The sequence below is a fragment of the Danio rerio genome, chromosome 4 (genome assembly GCF_049306965.1).
Source record: "Danio rerio strain Tuebingen ecotype United States chromosome 4, GRCz12tu, whole genome shotgun sequence".
Classification (NCBI taxonomy): Eukaryota; Metazoa; Chordata; class Actinopteri; order Cypriniformes; family Danionidae; genus Danio; species Danio rerio.
In genome coordinates, this window is record NC_133179.1 from 45,961,221 (window position 1) to 45,985,918 (window position 24,698).

Below are 24,698 nucleotides of genomic sequence, written 5' to 3' on the forward strand. Positions count from 1 at the left end.
TGGCAAGCCGATTTTCTTTGCGCACGATTTCCCCATGGAGAATAATGCAAAACTGGAGGAATATAAAGAAGTGAAAAAAGTTTTTCAGATTTCAGACTCCCTACCCAGCCAAGATGCGAATACACTGGGAGACAGGACCACAACTTTACAAAAGCGCAGCTGAAGCTACGAAAGATTTGAATAAGAGAGGATATACGGTGGATCTGATGATGACACAGCAGGTATCCGAAGACCCCCGGTGTTGATGGTAAGAAAGACTGACACGCTGTACCCAGTGGCAAAGAGCTGGACGGATCGCTCCTGATCGTGTTCGGGAAAGATTGAAGAGCTTTCAGAGACAAACACCAAATGAAGATTAACTGTTGATAAACACCGCTGACTGTTAACGTTAAAGAGGTATGCGGAGGCACTGTTACGATACACAACTTACAAATAACGCTATTTCAAACTACTTTATGAGTGCGAACTGACTTCGGCTGAAATACTTGAACTCTAACCATTCTACAATTTGTTTGAATATGTGTTCTTCTCCATAGTCATTTAAAAGGTAAAAACTACGTCGTTCTGGACTGAATATGTTTCATTTTGTATTTGAACAACCCTCATGATTCCTAGTTGGTTGGAATCCTCGAGGGGCTATAGAAATCATTTTGTTTAAAATAATATTTACTTAAGTTAATAATCTGAGTTAAAAAGAACAAAAGACCAGGGACAAGTGATTAGATTGGTATGTTAGAAAAGAATTTTTCTCATCTAAATGAGGGACACCTGCAAGAGGCAGGAATAAATCCCTCTCCCCAGGACTTCAGCTGGGTTTTGCTGGGTCAAACGTGGCCCACAACTTTGAAAGCCAATTTTCTTGGATCTTTGTTTAGTTTTATTATCATTTTTGTTAGTTCTAGGTTGCCAACTTAACTTTCCGAAATTACCATGCAGAGATATGTTAAAATTGCATCTTTAAATGTAAAAGGTTTAAATAATCCAATTAAGAGTAAGGTTATAGCCAAAATGAAACGTTAAAAAAAAAATAATTTACTTGCAAGAAACACACCTTTCCCTTTCTGAACATGATAAACTTAAAAAAATTTGGATATACACAAACTTTTTATAGTTCTTTTAGGAAAAATAATAAAAGGGAAGTTTCAATATCAATACATAATTCTCTTAATTTTGAGTTGCTAAAAGAGATATCAGATTAAGAAGGCAGACATATTTTGCTTCAGGGAAAACTAAATGAACAATTAATCACTTTGGTAAATATATATGCACCCTCTGGCAGTAAAACGCTGTCCAATACAATTATCAACCTTTTGGCTATGGAAACTAAGGCAATAACAATATGTGGAGGTGATTTCAATATAGTTCTTAACCAACAAAAGCACACTTCCAATAATAAAAGAATTAAAACGACTCAGTTAAGAAGTTTTAAGAATTCATTAAAAGATCTTGGAGTATTAGATGTTTGGAGAGATCTTCACCCCTCAAAACGAGAATACTCCTATTATTCTTCACCCCATGCAGTTTACAGTAGGATTGAATATTTTTTTTATGTTTAGCAGGGACAGACACAGGGTAAAAGAATGTGAAATGAAAGCGGCCAATGTATCAGATCATGCAACATTATACCTCACTTTAAATTTGAATGACAGAAAAGCTGATAAAATATGGAGGCTAAATACAAGTATACTAGGGAAAACAGAAGTAGTGGCCCAAATTAAATTAGAAATTGAATTATACGTAGAGAATAATGATAATGGAGAAGCTAGTCCTATAATCTTATGGGATGCAGCTAAAGCTGTATTACAAGGCAAGATCATTTCTATTACAGCAACCCTTAAGAAGATAAAAGAACTTCAATTTAGGATTCTTAAAGATAATTTAAAGCAATTAACAACATGCAACTATTAAAGATACCCTGATTTTGAAACAGATCAAAAATATAAAAAATAAAATAAAATGTATAGAGAGGACACAGAGAAAAAATTAAAATTCTTAAGGCAAGCCTTTTATGAAACGGGACCAAAAGCAACAAAAAGGCTAGCATAGAAACTTAAAAAACAACAACAAAAGGTTTCAATTCATAAGACAAAGGACCCCAACTCAGGAAAAATATTGTATAGTCTGGATAAAATTAAAGAGGCATTTGAAACCTATTATAAATCTTTATACTCACAACAGACACAGGTAAATAATACATCAATTAAAGCTTTTTTTTTTGGATTCTCTTGATCTTCCCTGTATTGGACGAGAACAAAATAGTCTCCTAACAAAAGAAATTACAGAGGAGGAATTAGATAAAGCTATAAATAATCTTAAAAATAATAAAACACCCGGCAATGATGGTCTACCTTCTGAATGGTTCAAAACATTTAAAAAAGAGATCTCACCTCTTCTTATATCATCATTTAATTGGACACTTAAAGAGGCAGAAATTCCCCTTTCTTGGAGGGAAGCAATTATCTCAGTCATACCTAAAGAGGGGAAGGATAAAACTATTTGTAGTTCATTTAGACCTGTGTCTGTTTTAAATGTAGACTATAAATTATTTGCCTTTATTTTAGCCAAGAGACTTGAAACATTTTTACCTGATTTGATAGACATATATCAAACAGGGTTTATTAGAGGACGGCAGACTCAAGATAATATAGGAAGGACACTTTATGCAATACGACAAATTAAAAAAAGATCACATTAAAGCAATTTTAGTTAGCCTAGATGCAGAGAAAGTGTTTGACTGTGTAAATTGGGAATATTTATTTAATGTTTAATATAGATTTGGATTTACAGAAAATACAATTAGAAGCTTTCAATGTTTATATTTAAACCCAGAAGCTAGGATAAAAATAAACGATTGTCTTTCAAAAAAAAGAAAAAACTAGAAAAAGGAACTAGGCAGGGTTGTCCCCTCTCTCCCCTGATGTTTGCCATGTACATTGAACCTCTAGCCCAGGCAATTAGAGAAGAAAAATCAATTAAGGGGATCAACATTAATAAGGTAGACCATAAAATTGCTCTATATGCGGATCGTGTGCTACTATATCTCTCCAATCCAGATGAATCACTTTCTAGTCTGCTTCTTGTTCTTGAAAGGTTTGGACAACTCTCTTTGTACAAATTAAATATACAAAAAAACTCAAATTTTATAATTTGGCAACAACCCAAACAATAAACTTCAACATAAATTAAATATTAATTGGAAACTAAACTCCCTTAAATACTTAGGAGTGTGGTTAACACATGATGCAGCTGACCGGTATAGTTGTCACCGATTCTGTCTTAGTCATTCCCCTCGCTGGCCAGCAGAGGTCACCATCACCGGACTTCTAACCATGACGTCATGCACAAACACTAATTGCCACACACACCTGCAGCACATCACACTGATGAACCACACTCACTCATAAAAGCAGCTCACACTCAGTCTTGTGCAAAGATTGGTGGGAGATGGATTTATGTAAAAGCAAACTGGGAAGAATTTATGTCAGTTAGTGAAGAAGGGTTAAAAACACTGGATTAAATGGAGATATCTGACAATGATGAAATAAACAACAGAATAGTAGCAGTAATTATGGAGGCAGCTGAACAATATATTCCAAAGAGTAAAGGGGGAAGGGAGAGGAAGATAGTGCCTTGGTGGAATGAGAAATGCTGAGAAGTCATAAAACGAAAAAGGAAGGCATTTAAAAAAATGACAAATTCACATAACTTTCAAAGTTTAATAGAATATAAAACTGTTCAAGCAAAAGTTAGGCAAGTATTAAGGCAAACAAAAAAAGAATCTTCCCCTGGTTTAGATAAAGTTACACTATGATTAAACGTTTAAGTGACAAGGCTTTGAATATTGTGTTAGATTTTTGCAACAAGGTGGAGAGAAGAAATTTTTTTAAAGAGTTGTAAAGAAGCTTTAATAATACCAATTAAGAAACCAGGATAAGATTATAGTAATCCAAACAGCTACAGACCAATAGCACTTCCATCTCATTTAGGTAAAATAATGGAAAAAAACTGACAGATTAATGTATCATTTGAAAAAGGGTAAGAAATTATCACCAAATCAGAGTGGCTTTGGGGGGAAGAGGGACTATGGATCCAGTAGTATGTTTAGAGACAGATATAAAAGCATTAATAAAGAAAGAATCAGTGGGAGCAGTATTTTTTTTTTGATATTGAAAAGGCATATGATATGGCATGATGGACTGTTAATGAAACTGGAAAAAATGGGAGTAGAAGAGAGAATGTTTAATTGGGTTAAAGATTTTTTATTTTTTTTTTGCAAGAGAGATCAATTAAGGTAAAAGTAGGAGATTTTATAACAACCAAAACAATTGTTAGAGAATGGTACTCCTCAAGGGAGTGTCATTAGCCCGTTGCTTTTCATTATAATGATTAATGATGTATTTGAGAAAGTAGATAGGGGGATAAGTAGGTCTTTGATTGCGGAGGATGGAGCTTTGTGGTTTAGGGGATGAGATCTAGGTTATATTATGAGGAAAATGCAAGAGGCATTAAATAAGGTTGAAGAGTGGTCCATTTTAAATGGGGTTTCAAGTTTTCAGTGGAAAATGCAAGTGGTCTTGTTTACAAAAAAAGTAAAGGAACAAATTTGAAGTTAAGGTTATATAATCAACAGTTAGAACGGGTATCAAAAATAAGATTTTTAGGTATGTGGTTAGATCATAGACTTACATGGAATGAACATATTAAAAGGATGGAAGATAAATGCAAAAGGTTCTGAACAAAATGAGATGTGTAGCTGGGCAGGTCTGGGGGGCAGACAGATTGGCTTTAAAAACTATATATTTTACACTGATTAGATCAGTGTTGAATTACAGCTGTGTAGTGTACAGTTCAGCAGCAAAGACTCATCTAGAGAAGTTAGAAAGAATACAGGCTTAGGCATTAAGGATTTGTTGTGGAGCGATCCGATCATCTACTGTGTCAGCACTTCAAGTTGAAGTAGGAGAGATGCCTCTTAGTTTAAGGAGGAAACAGTTAACGGCAGTTTATTGGGTTAATCTAATGGGGCAGGAGGAGTCTCAACCTACAACTAAGGTTTTACAGAAATGCTGGGAGTATGGAAAAAGTGAATGTAACAGTTTTGGGTGGATAGTGGAACATTTAGTAGAGGAAGTGAACATTAAAGAGTTAAGTATATCTCCCAGACTGATTATACCTGCTGTATTTCTGTGGGTTCTGCCTCAACCAGTAGTGGATTTAAAAATTTTAGAAAATAGACAAAAAGTGGGAATGGGAGAATTGGAGGAAATGTATGTAAGGGAATATTTAATGGTAGAATATGCAGATATGGTACATGTTTATTCAGATACATCAAAAAATCCAGATAATGACCAGCTAGGAATAGCATCTGTAATTCCAAAGTTCAATATAGTAAAAAAAAATAAGGATTTCAAACAAATTAGCAATATATAGAGGGGAAATGTTGGCAATAAGTTTAGCTTTACAATGGGTGAAAGATGCTGAAATAAAGAGTTTTTTAGTTTGCTCAGATTGCAGTTCTGCTCTTTTTTTAGCATTGAAGCACCTAGGGCCCTATCATACACCCGGCGCAATGTGGCGGAAGGCGCGGTGCAATAGTCTTTTGCTAGTTTCAGCTTGGCGCAAGAGTTGCGCTACGCTGTTTAAATAGCAAATGCATTTGCGTTCAGATGTGCACCTATAGGCGTTCTAAAATAGATTTTTCATTAGACCAAAACTAAACTCCGGTGCAGAGTTGCGCCTCGCTTACACACTGTTTAATACGCACAAGGGAGCAATAGGCAAATATCTTTACATATGAAAACATTTAAATATTAAGAACATATATAGGATAAAATAAGAATAAATATAGGAAATAAATATAAAGGATTAAAATATTACAAAACATTATTTTCTAGCCTACATAAATATGAAAAAATCACTGCTTTTGTCTTCATCTCGGGAGGCTTTTTCAGTTTATTCATAACAATTTGCTTTTGTATAATGTTGTTGTTGTTGTTGTTGTTGTTGTTGTTGTTGTTGTTAGCAGTATTATTTATTATATTCATATTTATATTTGTTTTATTAACAACAAGCTTAGATTTGCCCACCTGTCAGGTTTTACACCATATGGGGCACAGCATGTGTTTTAGGATGTAACTCAGGTTTTTGAGCACACTTGTTATTGTTGTTCATTTATTTGTTTGCTGGAAATTGGAACTGAATTTAGAAAAAGTTTTGAAACTAATATTTGCGCTTAACAAACGCAATTGATTATTTATAGGCTAATGGATGTCTGTGTGTAAAGGTTTCCCTATCCAAGAGTGTAAGTGAAAGTAGATCCATTATCACTCATTCTCACTCGATAGATGCTCTGTTTAACAGTTTTCTGTAAAAAAAAAAAAAAAAAAACAAAAAAAAAAAAACTGTTCACTGTTTGCTAGTGAAATGCTCAGTTTTTCCACTTAGACTTACTATACGTCCTGTAAATAATGAATGCGCTTATGGCGCGACAAAGCTGGCTCTTAAAGGGAATGGGAGATGAGACTCTAATTGGTTTATTCACAAAACACACCTATAACTCATTAACAAAATAAACTCAACCCGTTTAGACCATGCGCCACGGCACAAAGCGGGTTTTCCCGTCCTTAAATTAGCAAAAATGCGTTCTGACACGCCCTGAAAGCGGTTGTGCCCTGCGTTTTGGACCATCAAAATAGACCCCTTAGACTGTAGGCAAGTTTAGCATTTGAAATATTACACGAGTTGTATAAATTAGAAGGAGAAAGAGTAAAGTTAGTGTTCATCTGGGTGCCAGCTCATGAGGGGTTACAAGTAAACGAAGAAGCAGATAAAATGGCAAAGCAAGCTACAATAGAAGATAATATAGGAATGGAAGTGAATTACAGTAGAATTGAAGTTAAAACAATAATAAAGAAACAAATAATGGGGAAATGGCAGTTCCATTGGGAAGCAGGAAAGAATAGAAGGCAAATGTACAATATTCAGCCAAAAGTGGGTAAAGGGAGGCACTCGAAAGGAAAGAGGATACTATTTTATCCAGACTAAGAATTGGGCATACTGGACCTAACAGTACATTGAAGGTAATGGCGAAGCACAGAACAGGTCTATGAGTGTGGGGAAAAATGAATCTGTTGAACATGTGATCATGCATTGTGAGCGGTATAATGAAGAGAGTTATGGGAAGAAGTCAAGAAAGAGATTATGAGTTCACATTGAAATTTTTATTAAATCCTGAGGTAGGAAGGCATATTAAGTACACTGCATTGTTTAGATTTTTAAAAGATACAGGACTGATTAATAAGATTTCATTTTTAGAATTACTTTAATGCAAATTTATAAAGTTTAAGGTAGGGAGGGAGGGAGTTATTTTCTGAACCTGACATAGTGGGAGAAGTGTGCAGAAGTCAGAGGAACTGGAGACGCGGCGCTGGCGGATACGAAGTCTCTCATTAGGTTAGGGGAAGGGATTATAATGGGAACAGTAGAGTCTCTGAATCAGGTTACAGGCAGGTGGGGATAATGCACAAGAACTGGTGCGATCCGCCAAATAAAAGCAATGAAGTCCTGTGCGAAGTCTTGTTCTGCCCTGTCTGACATTACAGGGCAAAATTATTATAATTTCAAAGATTATTATTATTATTATTATTATGCAGCACAATTAAGAGCCTTGGTATGTTGGTGTGATCTTGAAGTAGAGACAAGATGGAAGGAAATAGAGAGCAAAATTCAGGAAATACCAATTCAAGCATTAATAGGTAAAAAAAAATTTCCAGATGAAGATCCATTATTTTAACCCACTAACAGAGTTTACTCTGAAAACTTGGTATACAGTGGTGAAGGAACTTCATTTGGAAAAACAAATTAAAATCTTGAATTGGGTGGCGCATGACTCTGATTTCAAACCTGGAACTATGGATAATAGATTTAAACGATGGGTATATTTAGGAATCTCTTCATTTGTACAATTATAAAAGATGGCAGAATGGAATGCTTCCAAACTTTAAAAGATAAGTTTGGTCTTCTAAAGCAGTGGTTCCCAACCTTTTTCTTAGGGGCCCCCCCCATGAACATATACAAACATTGGAGCACCCCCACCATATAAATACACACGCACGCACACACATATGTACTGAATATATATATATATATATATATATATATATATATATATATATATATATATATATATATATATATATATATACATACATACATACATACATACATACATACATACATACAGTATGTGTGTGTTTGTGTAATATTAATATATAATATGTATACAAAATATAAAATAATCAGTTTTAACTTGTCTTGGCCTTCAATAAAACCAAAATTTAGGTAGGCTTTGACATACTGTCTAATCTTTTTCTTCACCTCTAAAGAATCATTGCATTTACGTTTCTCTGCCATTTTTGTTTTGATTTTGCCTTTACGAGAAGTTGGACAACCACATTGCGCAAGTGAGCAAAATTTAAATAATTATTTAAAGTTATTTATTTTAATTATTTTTACTATTATGTTGGAATTTTAAGCATGTGTTTTGATTTTTTTTTTTGGTACTTAAAAATACATATATAATAGTAGGGCTGCTCGATATTGGGAAAAATCATTATAACAATTATTTTGGTCATAATTGTAATCACGATTATTCAAAACGAATCAGAAAAAATACAATAAAATTATTAGCGCTCCTGAGAATTTTTTTTTTTACAAATATTTCCCAAATTATGTTTAACAGAACAAGGAATTTTAACAGTATTTCCTCTAATATTTTTCTTCTAGGCTTATTTGTTTTATTTTAGCTAGAATAAAAGCAAGTTTAAATATTTTGAAAGCTATTTTAAGGTCAATATTATTAGCCCCCTTAAGCAATAAATATTTTTGATGACTTGCCTAATTACCCTAATTAAGCCTTTGAACTGCACTTTAATCTGAATGGTTGTATTTTGAAAAATATCTAGTAAAATATTATGTGCTGTCATCACAGCAAAGATAAAATAAATCAGTAATTAGAAATGATATATCAAAACTTTTATGTTCAGAAAAAAAAACTTCTTTCTATGAAACAGAAATTGGGCAGGAAAAGTTAATATTCAGCTAATATTCAGGAGGGCTAATAATTCTGACTTCAAGTGTATACATACAGTTATTTTCCAGCCTGCAAAGGAAAGAGAAATAAATACAATTAAATAAAAATATTAAACAAACTGCTTTAAGCATCTTTACTGTAAGAAAAACACTTTAGCTACAAAAATCCTTCAGAGAAACATTTTCTCGTTATGTTTGATTAATGATAAAACAGGCGGCAGCAGGAATATTTCGCGCTGTCTCTTTAATGGTTTCTCTTTCACGTCTTTTGATTCTCAACTCGTTTGTTTATTACACAAATGGGGGCTAATATAAATAATCACGAAACACCGCGTTTTGACACCTATTTGACCATTAAAGCGCTCACGTTAATGACTTTAGATGTCTGCGCTCCTCTGCTCGTCTCAGTGTGCGAATGAGAGCGAATGCTGACTGGCCGCATGCTTCTGGCTGCGTGTGCGTGCTGCACACACACATTCGCGCTTTTAAGAGCAACGCGTGCACAGCTGGAAAGGTGGCGGTATATGATGCATATAATCGTTTATCTTGATTAATGCTTTTTTATAATCGTTTGAAATCGAAATCGGATTTTCGATTAATTGTACAGCCCTATATAATAGTGGAGCATTTTTATGCCTTTTTCTACCTCAATACTTATCCTCTCCCGCGCCCCCCTTGTGAACTCTGGCGCCCCCCTTAGGGGGGCGCGGACCCCAGGTTGGGAACCACTGTTCTAAAGCAAGATGTATTTAGATCTTTACAGTTGCTGGACTATTAAATAAAATAAATACAGGATGAGGACTGAAACAACCAGCTTGTTCAGATTTTTGAACAGACATACAAGTATGACTAAAAAAATGTCTAAATTATATAGAGCAATAAGTAATTCTAGAGGACTCTCAACAGACTATATAAGATTAAAATTGGAAAATGAAGTAGGCATTATACTAAATTAAAACCAATGGGTTAAAATATGTGCTGTCCCACACACCTCAACAAGCTCAAGAATGTGGCGCGAGTTTTGTTGGAAAAACTTAATTTGATTATTTTTTTTTTTTTTTAATTACACCCTAAATTAAATCATTACAATTGGGGACTAATCCTTGTTGGAGGAACTGCTGAGTAAAAGAGGCACATCATGTGCATATATTCTGGCAGTGCTCAAGAATTGATAGTTTTTGGGAAATGGTGCACTTAACCATCAATGATATTATTTTAAGCTTTACTTGCATCTCTTGTTTGATATATATATATATATATATATATATATATATATATATATATATATATATATATATATATATATATATCATTCCACATGTATATCCATGTACACACATATGCATAAAAATATTAAATTAACCTCAAAATAAATAAATATAAAATAAATTATAATAAAAGGTTGCCAAACATATTTTCACAATGATACATAACCTATAGAATTATGTAAATGTTCAGTTATAATTATATTGTCGTTGAGGAGAAAGTCAGCCATTTACTCTATTTCTTTTCAAAGGTTTCTAATTGTAATCCAAGTGCATGTGTCATTTTTCCACTTCCTTAACTTCTGCTATAATTTCGAACCATTCGTCTTTAGTTGGTGGCTCTTCTTTATACCATTTCCGGGTTATAGCTTTTTTACTTGTTGCCAAAAATATCTTAAATAGATATTTATTTTCCTTTTTAAGATTAATAGGAGTATCTCCTAGATAAAGTACTTCAAATGATCTAGGAATATAAAGATCAAAAATACAATATTGGGAGAAAGTGTTATCGCGAGTCCCCACAGCCGGCCCGACGTTTCTCTAAGCGGCAACCTGTACACGGTTAATACAGATTAACTCCTCACTTAGGCCGGATGACCGAGGACAGACGCCTGTAGCTGGTTCTGCAGGACGGATGTCCAGGGCGCAAGTCTAATGTCAGTTTGCCCGATTCTGATACATGAGACAGACACAGAGAGGTAATTTGTTCCATTTTATTTAAGGGGGAAATTGAAACAATTTCTTCCGTTTGGGGTTGGAAGATAACCGGCTTCCATCGCTGCTGCGCTTGGGCGCTCTCACTCTACTGTCCTAGAAGGAAGAACACACACACATTTCAGCCGTGGATCGAGCTATCTAAATCGGCCACCAACACACTTACTTACCGCTGGAGGATGGCTGTCAATTTGATTATCACCGGGGGTTTCAGAGAGGGCCTGTTCGAACAGGTGCCGGTAGGACATGGCTTGACTGGCCGTTAGATTCATTTCGTAATAGCGGTCCGATGTGCTCGTGTCATGCCCCATAAAATCCGCGAGCTTGGCTCGATGTTCCCCGCTGTGAGCGTGTTTAATCTGGGGGGAGAGAGACGATACATTTAGCCACAATTATACCGCAAATATCACAATTACTAACCCGGGTAAAGGATCTCTTACGTGGGTTGCGATTGATGAACGAACATCGGTGAATGTGGGGGTCCCTGGAAGTCTCATCTCGGCCCAAGCCAATTGGAAATATTGGTTCAAATTTTTGCAGTTGGATGGCCTTGACGTGAAGAAAAAGTAGTTGGCAGACTTCCCACCGGGTAGGCTGGATCTCAGACCCAGAAATTTATTGAACCATTGGTATTCTTCGGTCGTAACAGCCAGTTGCGCGGCCTCGTAGGCCTGATTTGTCTTGTGCGTCACAACCTTTATTTACACAGAGACCAAGCCGATTTACGCGGCTTAATTAATTTGGTCCCCTTAGTATGGGGATGGGGGGTTACTCACATTAATAACCAACGACAGGCCATCCGCTGACCGCCTAGCCCCGGTCACTTCTTGGATTAAAAGATTTTGGAAGACGCCTGGCCTATGACCGGTAATAAATACCAGGTAGGCAATTAAGTAGCCGTATAGCCGCCATTTGACCTTTCGTGTTCGGGGAGGAGGACAGATCATCTGATACAGAAACAGAGCGTGGGTTAGCGGAGCCCATGTCCCCCAGTCATTAACGCAGCGACCGCAATCAGATCACCTAGATGCTTGGGAATGATCGAGCCCGCCCGCTGATGACAGGTCAACAGGTCACATTTGGATATCAGCCTAGCCTCTTTTGCCCGCCTCACAGAGCGTTCGTGGGCTGCGACTTTGCGACGCAGCCCGCGGGATAATGACCTTAATTCCCTCATAACTATGACCATGGCACGTGGCGTCAGCCGGCACGAGGTTGGTGGAGCCTCGTACACATACTGCAGGAACTGAATCACATGCTTTAAGTACTGCGAGCGGGTGGATTCAACTATCGGTGACCGGCCCAAATCTACCACCCATTCTCGTATTTTAGATGGGTTCTCCAAGAATAACAGGTCGTCTACCTGCTCCGAACCAGCGCTCATGAACTGCAAGAATGACCGAACGTGACCCACTTTCGTGGCCGCGTTATTTCGGGTCTTGGGGGTCGGATCGCTGCCAAGGATGTATCCCTTGTATTCGCAGACCAACTGGCCTGCCAAGCACACCACATACGCGGTCAAACTAGGTACAATAATCCGGGTCAATTTTAGCGTTACAGTACTCACGTAATCCCGTTACTTTGCCCGGAGACGAACCACGGACCCGGCTTGTATGAGGTTGGATCACGGCCTTTTCATTAGCCCTTAGCTGACTAAACATGCGGGTCAGATCAAGCAAATGCGCCCGCAACGAATTGACGTCGTCGGCCAAAGACTGCAGGTCGACCCGCGTTGTTGCCCCAGACCCATCACCAACCCTCTCCTCCGGCGGCGCTGCCGCCTCCTCCTCCTCATCCGACAACCGACTAACCACCGCCACTGATGGATTGCTGGACCATAGATCACGGAGAAACCGTTTAATTTCTGTACGCTTCGCCCAAGCCGTGACCTTTCAGGTGACGATCCATACGGGCTGGCCTTTTGAGGCAGTCCGGTAATGGACAAACGGTCTTATTTATGTCGAATCGGCCGGACGACAATTTGAGCAAAAGGAGCCGTTCTTGGGGGTTAAGTATACCGTGCGTTCACTTCAAATGTTGGGAAAGATCTGTGTAATCGCCGCCACACAACGCGCATCCCATACCCATGGTCAAGAGTGTTTATGCTGACGTGGCATTCGGCTTTTATACCCTCGGGCGCCCGGATGATTACACCCCTTCTTAAAGGAGCTGTGCCGTTGGTGGACCGCAACTTTAAAGGAATAGTCAAACCGAAAGGCCCCTAACGCTCTTTCAGCTGACAAAAGCTTGGATCGAGGGATGACTTTCAATGGATCGCAGCGACGGAGCTGCTCTGCCACGCACGACACCCCGACCCAGAATCAGGTCGTCTACGAGTCATTTAAGCACCGGGTTCCCCACAAACATGCGGTGCGTCACTGGAAGAGGGGGCGGCGCTCGTTCTAGCCGCGCCCCCGGTTCCTGTCACGAATGGCTCTCCGCGCCAGGGGCCCCCCCGGAGAGGGGCTTCCCGGTTACCCGGGGCCTATCGGAGATCATGGCGCTGCAGTATCGCTGCTTTTAGGCGGGATTCTGACTTAGAGGCGTTCAGTCATAATCCCACAGATGGTGGCTTCGCACCAGTGGCTCTTCAGCCAAGCGCACGAACCAAATGTCTGAACCCGCGGTTCCTCTCGTACTGAGCGGGATTACTATTGCAACAACGGTTCACATCAGTAGGGTAAAACTAACCTGTCTCACGACGGTCTAAACCCAGCTCACGTTCCCTGTTAGTGGGTGAACAATCCAACGATTGGTGAATTCTGCTTCACAATGATAGGAAGAGCCGACATCGAAGGATCAAAAAGCGACGTCGCTATGAACGCTTGGCTGCCACAAGCCAGTTATCCCTGTGGTAACTTTTCTGACACCTCCCGCTTAAAACCCCAAAAGCCGGAAGGATCGTGAGGCCCCGCTTTCGCGGTCCGTACTCATACTGAAAATCAAGATCAAGCGAGCTTTTGCCCTTCTGCTCTACGGGAGGTTTCTGTCCCCCCTGAGCTCGCCTTAGGACACCTGCGTTACCGTTTGACAGGTGTACCGCCCCAGTCAAACTCCCCACCTGACGCTGTCCCCGGGGCAGGTCGCGCGCCCGGGAGGCTGTTCCCCAGGGCGCTTGACACCAGAAGCGGGGAGAGCACTGACCAAGAGCTACCCAACCTCCCTGCCTAACCGGGTAAGTGAGGAATCGATAAGAGTAGTGGTATTTCACCGGCGGCCGGCCCGGGTAGCCCGGGGGCCTCCCACTTATTCTACACCCCTCATGTCTCTTCACAGTGCCAGACTAGAGTCAAGCTCCCGCCCCAAAACGGTGCATGTTCGATGGGGCTCAAACAATCCCCTTCTTGGGGTGGAAAAAGTGAACGTGAAAGAAAGGCTGTGGAAAAGCTCCCGCAGGCCAGAGCAGCAATAAAGGGGGGAGGGAGTGAGGTGGGACACCCCTTCCCCTACTCGAGTCGTAACAAGAGAGAGAAGTGTCGAACCGCTGGCCGGGGCAGCGATGAAGGGGCGGGAGTGCATTGTCGAACGGGACACCCCCCTCTGGTTCCTTTGAAAAGGGGGGGGGAGTGAGGTGGACACCCCTCTCCCCCCTACTTGAGAGTCGTAACAAAAGAAGGCTTGAACCGAATGGATCCCCGTAGGGCATCGGCTTACACCCCCTGGTGCGGGGGGGTATCCTTCCTCTTTAAGAAATACGGGTCCACCAACGTCATGACGCAGAAGTGGACACCGCCTCCGCCCGCTTATCAACCGCCGCACCTGGCGTGTGGGCCCCTTTCCCCCTCTGCATTGGCTCTAGCACGGCCATGGCTGAATGTGCCCTATGCTTCAACGTCTACAGTCGGCTTGCTCCTCACCTGACGGCCGTTCACTAGGTGACCAACTCGGACGAGAAGTGGCTGCTGCTCGCGCTGGCCGCCGGCCACGTGGACACGCGGAAGACGCCGTGCCCAGTCCCGGGCTGGCGTCCTGCGACTAGACAGGCACTTGAGGCAGCACGCGGAGCTCTCGACCTCGGGCCGGAAAGAGGCTATGGGGAGGGCAAAACGTTGGAAAGTAGCTCGGGAGTTGCAGTGACTGCAGTCCACCCAGCCGGCAATCCCCTTCGTGTCCCGGCTAGCCCCTTCGTGTCCCGGCTAGCCTCGTCCTCCGAGGAGGAGCGGGACTCGGAGGGCCCAGAGGCCGGCCGCCCGTGCGCCGACCGCGGCTGCAGGCGTGACACGGAGCGCATACAGGCTCAGCTAACGGACCTGGGGAAGCAGGTTACCAAGATGCGGTCCACCCTGCTCCAAATCACACGCCTCTACTGGAAGTTAAGGAGGGGAGAAGGAGGAGGAAGAGGGCGAAGAGAACCAGGTCACCTACTGCATCATCGACTCCCGGGTGAGGGGCACCCGGAGGTCCGACGCCCCCCGAGCCTCCGGAGGCTTTGGAACCCCATGCCTACCCATTCCCGGACCACGTCCCTGTGCTGAGTTGAGTATATTTCAGGCATGTCACTGTCGCTGTGCTGGGTGTGTGTCTTCGGGGAAGTTGACTCTTGGTTGTGCTCGTTCCACAGACCTTCTCTTGGGGGAGTTCGAAGGCTACCAACTGGGCAGCGAGCCCACCGCCCGCCTGCGGAACAACGTCACTTCGAAGCTAGGGAGAATCAAAGCCTTCCTTGGTTACATGGCCAGGGGCACTGCGGAGCCAGGGACCTTCCTTTTCCTCAACCAACCAGCCTGAATCTGAGCGTGGACCGCCCTGCTAGGTCAGACGCGGATGGCCGAGCCCACCAGGCAGCACTATCTGAAGAACGTGGCCCAGTTCCTGGACTACCTATCGGAAACCCCGCTGGCCGCCTCTCCAGCACGGCTCTGGTTCTGATTCGAAGGGAGGTCAGAGCCCTCATTCGCGGCATATGCCGGCGTGTCGTCGTGCACGAGGTACGGACCAAGCAGGTGAAGGAAAACAGACTGATCCCCAAGGCCAGCCTAGTGCGCTGTCACCGGACCGCTGGGAGGAAAATTCCTGCCCTGCTAGGTAAGCCAGCCTTCCGCCCTTCCAACAATTCCCCCTGTTCGTTCTTCCGGGGCACCAACAGCCCTTGGTTCACCCACGTCTGTCTGCCCCTCTCCCCCGCGAATGGGACTTATTTGGGGGGAAGGGGGGCAGACAGACGTGGCTGGGTGAACCAACGGCTGCTGGTGGCCTAGGTTTAATTTCCTCTCTGGGTCACCAGCAGTTCTTGGTTCATCCACCCACGTCTGTCCGCCCCCCTTCCCCCCGAATGAGTCCCATTCGCGGGGGAGAGGGGCAGACAGACGTGACTGGGTGAACCAAGAACTGCTAGTGCCCCTGGAGAAGAAACGAACATTTCCTCTCCGGGCCACCAGCAGCTCTTGGTTGGGCTGCTGGCGCCCCGGAGAACAAGTCAGTAGCCAAGAGCTGTTGGTGAACCAGAGAGGAAATAAAACCGTCGGTGGTCTAATTTGGCTAATGTCCTTCATCAGATAGCCTCGAGTCTAACCCAAGCACTAGGCAACAGTGGCGCTTTTATGGCTTTCTGACTGGTTACCTAACTTCCATCTCTGGGCATCGCTGTGGAGTCTTCCAGAATCTCACAATCCAGGAGGTTGAAGAGGCCTCCAGAAGCCCCGACGAGTCTGCTTATGTCATTAACGTGAGTATGGCGCTAGTAAGGTGGGGGTCACCAGTAGCATGCTCTCACTCACTGCTTGTTCTCTGATGGCAGATTACCACGCACAAGACAAACAGAGCCTTCGGGGCGGCGCAGTTGTCCCTAAACAGGGAGGAATACAGCTGGTTCCGCAGGTTCTTGGCGCTGCAGGCTGGTCTCCCTGGAGGGAGCCAGGCTACCTATTTCTTTTTCACTTCCAGAGCCAGTCCTTGTCGGACCCTGAACAAGTACTTTCAGTCTGCTTGGATCAGTATGGGCCTTCCAGGCAAACCCACCTTTACTGAAGTATGGACTGCGATCGCGACCCATGTGAGTATGCATGTGACGCCCCTGTAACTACCAGCGGCGGCTTCGGTCCTAATCAAGCTTCTGTCTCTCTCCGACGCAGGCAAAGAATGCACACTCTTCAGAGGATCGCCGCAAGGTGGCGCAATTCATGTGCCATGACACTTCAACCTCAGATAAGTTCTATGCACTTCACCTCGGACTTCTCCAAGCACGCGAGCGCCGCAGACTGTTTGAAAGGGCCCTGGTGGAGGAGGAGGATGGGGAGGCAGCAGGCACTGAAAGCCCCCCGCGGAAAGGGCACAAGAGGACAGAGACTCCCGTCTCTCCCCTGGTAAAATCAGATTCTCTTTGGCGTGGACAGCAGAACGTGTGGCATTGGCTAACTGCCCTTTATGTGTCTCTTTTCCAGGAGGGAACCAGCAGGAGGACGCTGCCATGGCGTCCTGCCATGGCGTCCTGCCAGGGGAAAAAGCCAGGGCGCTCGCCCACTCGAACCAACAGAAGACTCTGAATCGTCCTGAATAAATATTGTACAACTTAACAGTCAAATGGTGTTCAGTGTCTTCATTATTCCTTTTATTTATTATCTGTGTGGTAAAAGTAGATTCAGTAGGGACAAATGAGCCCTGTCTTCTCAGTTCAAAGCTGGATGCCTGCTGCGTCCAGGTTCTGCCTTGGCTACGTTCCGATTGGGACAAATTATCCCTGCCTTGTGTGTTAAAAGTGACTCGTGGGATGCCCCCGTCCAGGTTCAGCCTTGGTTGATAGCTCATAGGGAGAATTCATCCCTTTTGCAGCACAAGGAGGTGCTGGGCTGGACAAATCTGTCCAGGTCTGCAAATGCTTTGAACGCCCAGATGGCCTTGAGTCCAATTCTGTATATTAGCAAGCTTCTCCCGGGACAGCTCGGTCCTTTGAGATGCATAAAGAGGTCAGGACAGGGCAGCTGTGGAGTGGAGGTTAACTTTATGGAGTAAGTGACCACAGTAACTGACTCATTTATTTACTTATTTAACAATAAGTCAATAGGTCATATTTCTTAAATAAGAAACCTTTTGGATCAGATAGTTGTAAGTTACCAAACACTGTTAACCTACCATTGTGGAAAATGTTTGATGATGATGATAGCTAATAACAATAAACCATTTCTGCCGTTGTGGAAATGTTAGCACAAAACGTTATCAATATAACGTTTTTAGAAGGGTCTCTTAACGTTGTTAACGTTCTTGTAACGTTGTTAAAAAAATGTTCTTAGAACAAAGTTCTCGAAACGTCTTCAGAACGTTATTTGTAATTCATAAACGTTGTCATAATGTTGATGAAAAACGTTCTTTGAATAAAGTTCTTGGAACGTCTTCAGAACGTTATTTGTACTTCATAAACGTTGTCATAATGTTGACAGAAAACGTTTTTAGAACAAAGTTCTTGAAACATCTTCAGAACGTTATTTGTACTTGATGAACACTCTCATAAGGTTGATGGAAAACGTACTTAGAACAAAGTTCTTGAAACGTCTTCAGAACGTTATTTGTTCTTGATGAATGTTGCCACAATGTTGATAAAAAACGTTCTTAGAACAGTTCTCGAAGCGTCTTCAGAACGTTTTTGTACTTCATAAATGTTGTCATAATGTTGATGGAAAACGTTCTTATAACAAAGTTTTTGGAACATCTTCAGAACGTTATTTGTACTTCATAAATGTTGTCATAATGTTGATGGAAAACGTTCTTAAAACAAAGTTCTTGGAACGTCTTCAGAACGTTATTTGTACTTCATAATCTTTGTCATAATGTTGATGGAAAACGTTCTTTGAATAAAGTTCTTGGAACGTCTTCAGAACGTTATTTGTACTTCATAAACTTTGTCATAATGTTGATGAAAAACGTTCTTTGAATAAAGTTCTTGGAACGTCTTCAGAACGTTATTTGTAATTCATAAACGTTGTCAATGTTGATGGAAAACGTTCTTTGAATAAAGTTCTTGGAACGTCTTCAGAACGTTATTTGTACTTCATAAACTTTGTCATAATGTTGATGAAAAACGTTCTTAAAACAAAGTTCTTGGAACGTCTTCAGAACGTTATTTGTACTTCATAAACGTTGTCATAATGTTGACAGAAAACGTTTTTAGAATTAAGTTCTTGAAACATCTTCAGAACGTTATTTGTACTTGATGAACACTCTCATAAGGTTATGTTTGCTTTCATTTAGCTAAAAAGCGCACTTTTACAGTTGTGTAGAGAAACATCACATTATGCAGCAGCATTCAAGGTATAACACATAATAAATGCCTTTTGCGTTTATTAAGTCAAGTTTGCAGTGTTATAAATGGAATAGGTGTAGTGCTTAAGTGGATTTATCGCGGATCAACCGAGAAACCTCTCGTGCTGCAGGTAGGCAGAATGATAATCTTTTAAAAATATGTAATTTAGGCTATACTGCTATTTGCTATTCATCCAAAATTAAACAACATAAAATATATTGTAGATCTATTTTAAGAGCTAAAATACAACATATTGAGTTTGTTTTGACTTGTAGCTCATGGCCCTAAAATGAAAATAACCTGAAAATAAGCTATTAAAAAAGGCTTAATAAATAAAATAATTAATAAAAAAAATGACGGGTAGGCCTAGTAGCCTAAGATAAATCTTTGTTTTTACATTTAAAATGATGAAAAAAAAGTTATATAGCATATTGAGTTGGGTGTTTTCCGTGCCAAAATTTAACCAATTTTCATGGTAATAAAATGTGAATTTTGGTATCTTTTTAGGTATTTTTCTGGCTACACTAATGCATTAAAATATAACTAAGTAATTGTTTTAAATGACATTAGATTGTAACATTTAGGTTTTCCCTAACACTGATGTTGGTTGGTTAATACGTGAAGTGTGATGACTCGGTTAAGCTGATTTCACTATATTTATTTACCGGTTAAATGAAGTCTGATCGTGGGTCAGCATGTGTGGGAATAATTTGACGTCTTTACCTAAAACTTTTTTTTTTTTGATTATTTATTTATTGCAGAACAAAGCCAGCATACATAGCTAGCAACAACTATATACAAGCCAGGGTTTGCATTAAATAAAAATACATAAAGAAATTACAAATAATAATAAAATAAAGACATTACAATAATAAATGAATAACAATACACAGAAAAAAAAAAAGAAAAAACTCTGGGGTGAGAATTAACTAGTTATTATATAAGAAATTTTCTCAATAAAATCGGACCATACTTTGATTGTATGGGGTTTAGCTCTGTTAATTCTTGCAGTGGAACGTTCTAACAGTGCAATATTTTTTAGTTCAATAAGCCACATTTTATCCGCTGGAAATGAGAGTTCATGCCATATTTTAAATATAACTTTCTTGGCTGCAGTTAGTGCAGTATGAAATATCCTGCGTTGGGAATTGTTTAGGTTTAGATCATAATCATCATTCAATAAACAGATATTAGGGTATTTGGGAATGAACATCTCACACAATTCTGAAGTAGTTTGAAATACCTTATCCCAAAATGTACTGATAAGTGGACATTCAAAAAACATATGCATATATGTCCCCACAGAGTTTGAATTACACAGTGTACAAAAAGGGGTAGGTTACCGTTTCATGCGGTGAAGCACATATGGAGTTGCATAAGCCTTGTGGATCCGTTTATAGTGTATGAGTTGATGGGCAGGATTCTTAGACATCACCTGGATACTTTCCCATATCCAGTCCCAGTTCAGTTGGTAAGAGGACAGTTCCTTTTCCCATATTGTGATGATGGGGAGTGCAATAGAGTCATAATTAAGCAGTTTGTTGTAAATGCATGAGATTGATCCACGTGACTGAGAGAAATTCACACAGTCCCGCAATGGATGATTGTCCAAATTACAGTTCCACGGAACTCCATAAGCACGCATTGCACTTCTCAGCCTTAAATACAGAAAGTAGGAATGTCCGGGGAGATTGTAACCTTCTTTCAAATCCTGGAAAGACCTCAAGCCCTGGTTGTCGAAGATATCACCCAACACAGAAATACCTTGATCTGACCACAGCTTATATATAAAGGGCTTACCCCCAGATTGTAAATGAAAATTGTTCCAAATCGGAGATTCTTTTGTAAATTTGTTGGTGCATCCAGTAAATTTGCAAACATCATACCATATTTGAAGGGAGTCAACCACTATTCTATTATCAATTTTTTTTACTTTCTTAGGTAATCCCATAAATAACAAATCTTGTAGTCGGTGTGGATGCACAGCAGATGATTCAATGTTACGCCAAGCAATATCAGAATCTACTTCCAACCAAGTCTTAAGACTGCGCAGTCGACATGCCCAGAAATATAGTTGAATGTTAGGAACTGCCAACCCCCCTTTAGCAGGTGTTTTCTGTAATGTTTTAAGTTTAATTAGTTTGTTGTTCCAAATAAATTTAGTTATAATGGAATTTATTTCTTTAAAAAACGTCTTATGTGGAGAAAGAGGAATCATGGTAAATAAAAATAGAAGTCTAGGTAGAACATTCATTTTGATAATCGCAATCCTACCTTGCAGAGAGAGTAATAGTGCGCCCCATCTCTCTAGGTCCTGTCTGATATTGTTGAATAAGGAACTATAGTTTTGTTTGACCATCACCTGAAGTGAAGGAAGAATCTGAATTCCTAAATATGTAAATGCGCTATTAACTGGAATTGAAGCGGGCACTGACGTGATATCACTTCTCCCCGACAGTGGCATTAGTACAGATTTCTCCCAGTTAATCTTATACCCACTCACTTTTCTAAAATCATTAAATATTTTAAGACATTGAATAATAGAGGTAGAAGTATCTGACATATATAGTAGAATATCATCAGCGAACAGAAAGATGTGATGTTTAGAATTATCTATAATGATAGGGGCGATTACATGATCCTGACGAATTGCCTGGGCCAAAGGCTCTAACGAAAGGGCAAACAACAATGGTGACAATGGGCAGCCCTGTCTTGTGCCTCTGCCCAGCAGAAAAGCACTTGAGCAGCTCAACCCTGTTGACACCCTTGCAGCTGAATTACGATACAGAGTTTGTACCATATGTATAAAATTTGGACCAAAGCCCAGACACTGACCAGAGATATGTCCATTCGACCCGGTCAAAGGCTTTCTCTGCATCTAGTGAGAGAATAGCACTTTGATCCTCAGTAAGTTTGGACTTGTCTATGATATTTAAAAGTCGTCTGACATTATCCATAGCAGAGCGACCCTTAAGAAAGCCTGTCTGGTCATGGGAAATTATAGAACCGGCAATTTGATCTAAACGGCGGGCTAGAACTTTTGCGTAAACCTTAGTGTCTGTACAGATTAGTGAAATCGGCCTGTAACTAGAGCAGCTAAAGGGGTCCTTCCCTTTTTTTTTTAAATCAGTGAGATAAGGGCAGTATTCTGATCTCTGTGAAAACAACCTGTATCTATTGCAAAATTTAAGGAATTTAGAAGGAGGGGTCCTAGCAAGTCCCATATCACCAAATACAACTCTGGGGGTAGACCATCTAGGCCCGGGGCCTTTCCTTTATTCATTGACTCTAGAGCTTCTTTTACTTCACTTAATGTAATTGGAGAGTCTAAAAATTTCTGTTGCTCGTCACTTAGGCAAGGGAGATTTAGTTTTGATATAAATTCAATTGTTTGTTGATCCTCTACCCCCACCTCGGAACTGTAAAGATGCTCATAGAAGTTCTTGAATGTAGCATTCACCTTGTCCGGAGCAGTATGCAGGGTGCCCATACTATCCTTAATGGCTGTTATTGATGACATTGCCTCATTATGTTTCAGCCTTAAAGCTAATAATTTAGTGGGTCGTTCTGCATTAAAATAATAATTTTGTTTGGTGCGATGAATCAAAAATTCTGCCTTTCTTAATAAAATTGCCTTGCAATCAGATTTTAAATTTCCTAAAATCCTGCTCTTCTGTTCTGAAAAAGTTTCCTTTAAGTCTCTCTCTATTATTTTAATTTGTTTTTCTAAATGATTTAATTCTTTAGTTTTAGATCTATGTTCATAGGAGGCAAATGATATACAGTTCCCTCTCAGAAAACACTTGGTTGTTTCCCATAAAATCTGCGGATTAACTGCTGAACTGGAGTTTTCTGAAAGAAACATGGTCAGATTATCTCGTAACTGTTTAATAAAATCATCTTTCAGTAGCAGAGTTGTGTTAAAGCGCCACCTTTTTGTCTTTTGAAATCCTGTAGGGGGTGATAAATTACAAATTACTGCCGAATGGTCTGAAATGAGCATGGGGAGAATACCTATGTTATTTACACTCTGAATTAAATATTTTGATATAAGAATATAATCTATTCTTGTAAATGTCTTGTGTCGGGAAGAATAAAAGGTATAGTCTCTACATTTTTCATTCTGCAGCCTCCAGATATCACACAAGTCATTATCCAAAATAAGCTCATTCAATGCCCGGGAAGACTGGTCACTGTGTACAGCGGACGGTGCGGAGAGAGACTTATCAATAGAGGGATTGACAACTGCATTAGCATCCATACCCACTACCAGATTGTAGTCACCAAAGCTAAGAAGGAGCTTGGTAAGCGAAGGAAAAAAAACTGTGTCAAATTTATTTGGGGCATAGACTGAAACAAAAGCTATTTTTAAACTATTCCACGATCCCAAAACATATGTGATCCCCCCATGATCATCACTCCCTGATTTCTCTAATATAAATGGGAATCTTCTATTTTGAAGTATTAGCACTCCTCTTGAAGCGCTAGTGTAAGATGAAGCGGCTATAATTTTAAAATGTCTATTTTGACAACGAGTAACATCTGAGGCCCTGAAGTAGGATTCTTGTATGAGAGCTATATCGGCTCTCTTGCGATGTAAATAATCCAGGCATTTTGTTCTCTTTACCGGTGAATTCAAGCCATTGACATTCCACGATATCACGTTGATATCATTCATAACAGAACGCATAGATTAAACACTTAACAGATAAAGTGATCATTTTAAACCCATAAATAGCACACATGTAATCAAGAATGTCACCCCAGAGAACCATCAAATTGAATATATAATAAGAAAAAGCAAACCCTGTTAACAACAACGAAATGATTAAATAAAATAAAAACAGAATAAACAAAATATAAATGGCAGCCTGTAGAGAGAGAATACAGTCTCTCTTACCTGCCTGGAAAATAAACAAATTCGAGGCCATGCGCTCGAACTGCGCGGCTATACCCAGGGAGCCGTGTCTCGCCTAATCAAATGTCCATATCAGTAATACAACTTAAATTCCTACTTGAAATATGTAGTAAGCACCCTTTATATGAGGCAAAATTTAGTCAGTTGATCGCGCCGTCAGGTTTTCTCCCATCGGAGTGTCAGCATTTAGCGATGAGACGAACTTCTCCAGATCTGTGGGTGTTTTGAAGAGAATTTGCTCACGGCCGTTTAACACTTTCACCACTGCTGGGTATAACAAGAAAGACTCAATGCCCAACTGTTGGAGACGTTTCCTTTTTTCTGACATGACTTTCCTTTTTTGAGACGTGCCCTTGCTGTAATCGGGAAAGAACCATAGTTTGGTTCCTTCGTAATTTAGGGATGAAGAATTTCTGGCTTCCTTAAGAATCGCTTGCCTGTCATTGTATCGGAGAAGTTTGAAAATCAAAGTGCGCGC

The 24,698-nt window shown here is 40.5% G+C and overlaps 1 protein-coding gene and 1 long non-coding RNA gene across 1 annotated transcript; one reads left to right on the plus strand and one right to left on the minus strand.

The window, feature by feature from the left end:
• LOC101882252 (NLR family CARD domain-containing protein 3-like) overlaps positions 1 to 24,698 on the plus strand; it is a 305,138-nt gene that overhangs the window by 255,664 nt on the left and 24,776 nt on the right.
• Positions 11,053 to 13,779, minus strand: LOC137490920 (uncharacterized). The gene is made up of 3 exons (XR_011010957.2): positions 11,510 to 13,779; positions 11,240 to 11,428; positions 11,053 to 11,165 (listed from the first exon to the last, which is right to left on the minus strand). It is a non-coding gene; the product is annotated as an uncharacterized lncRNA (long non-coding RNA).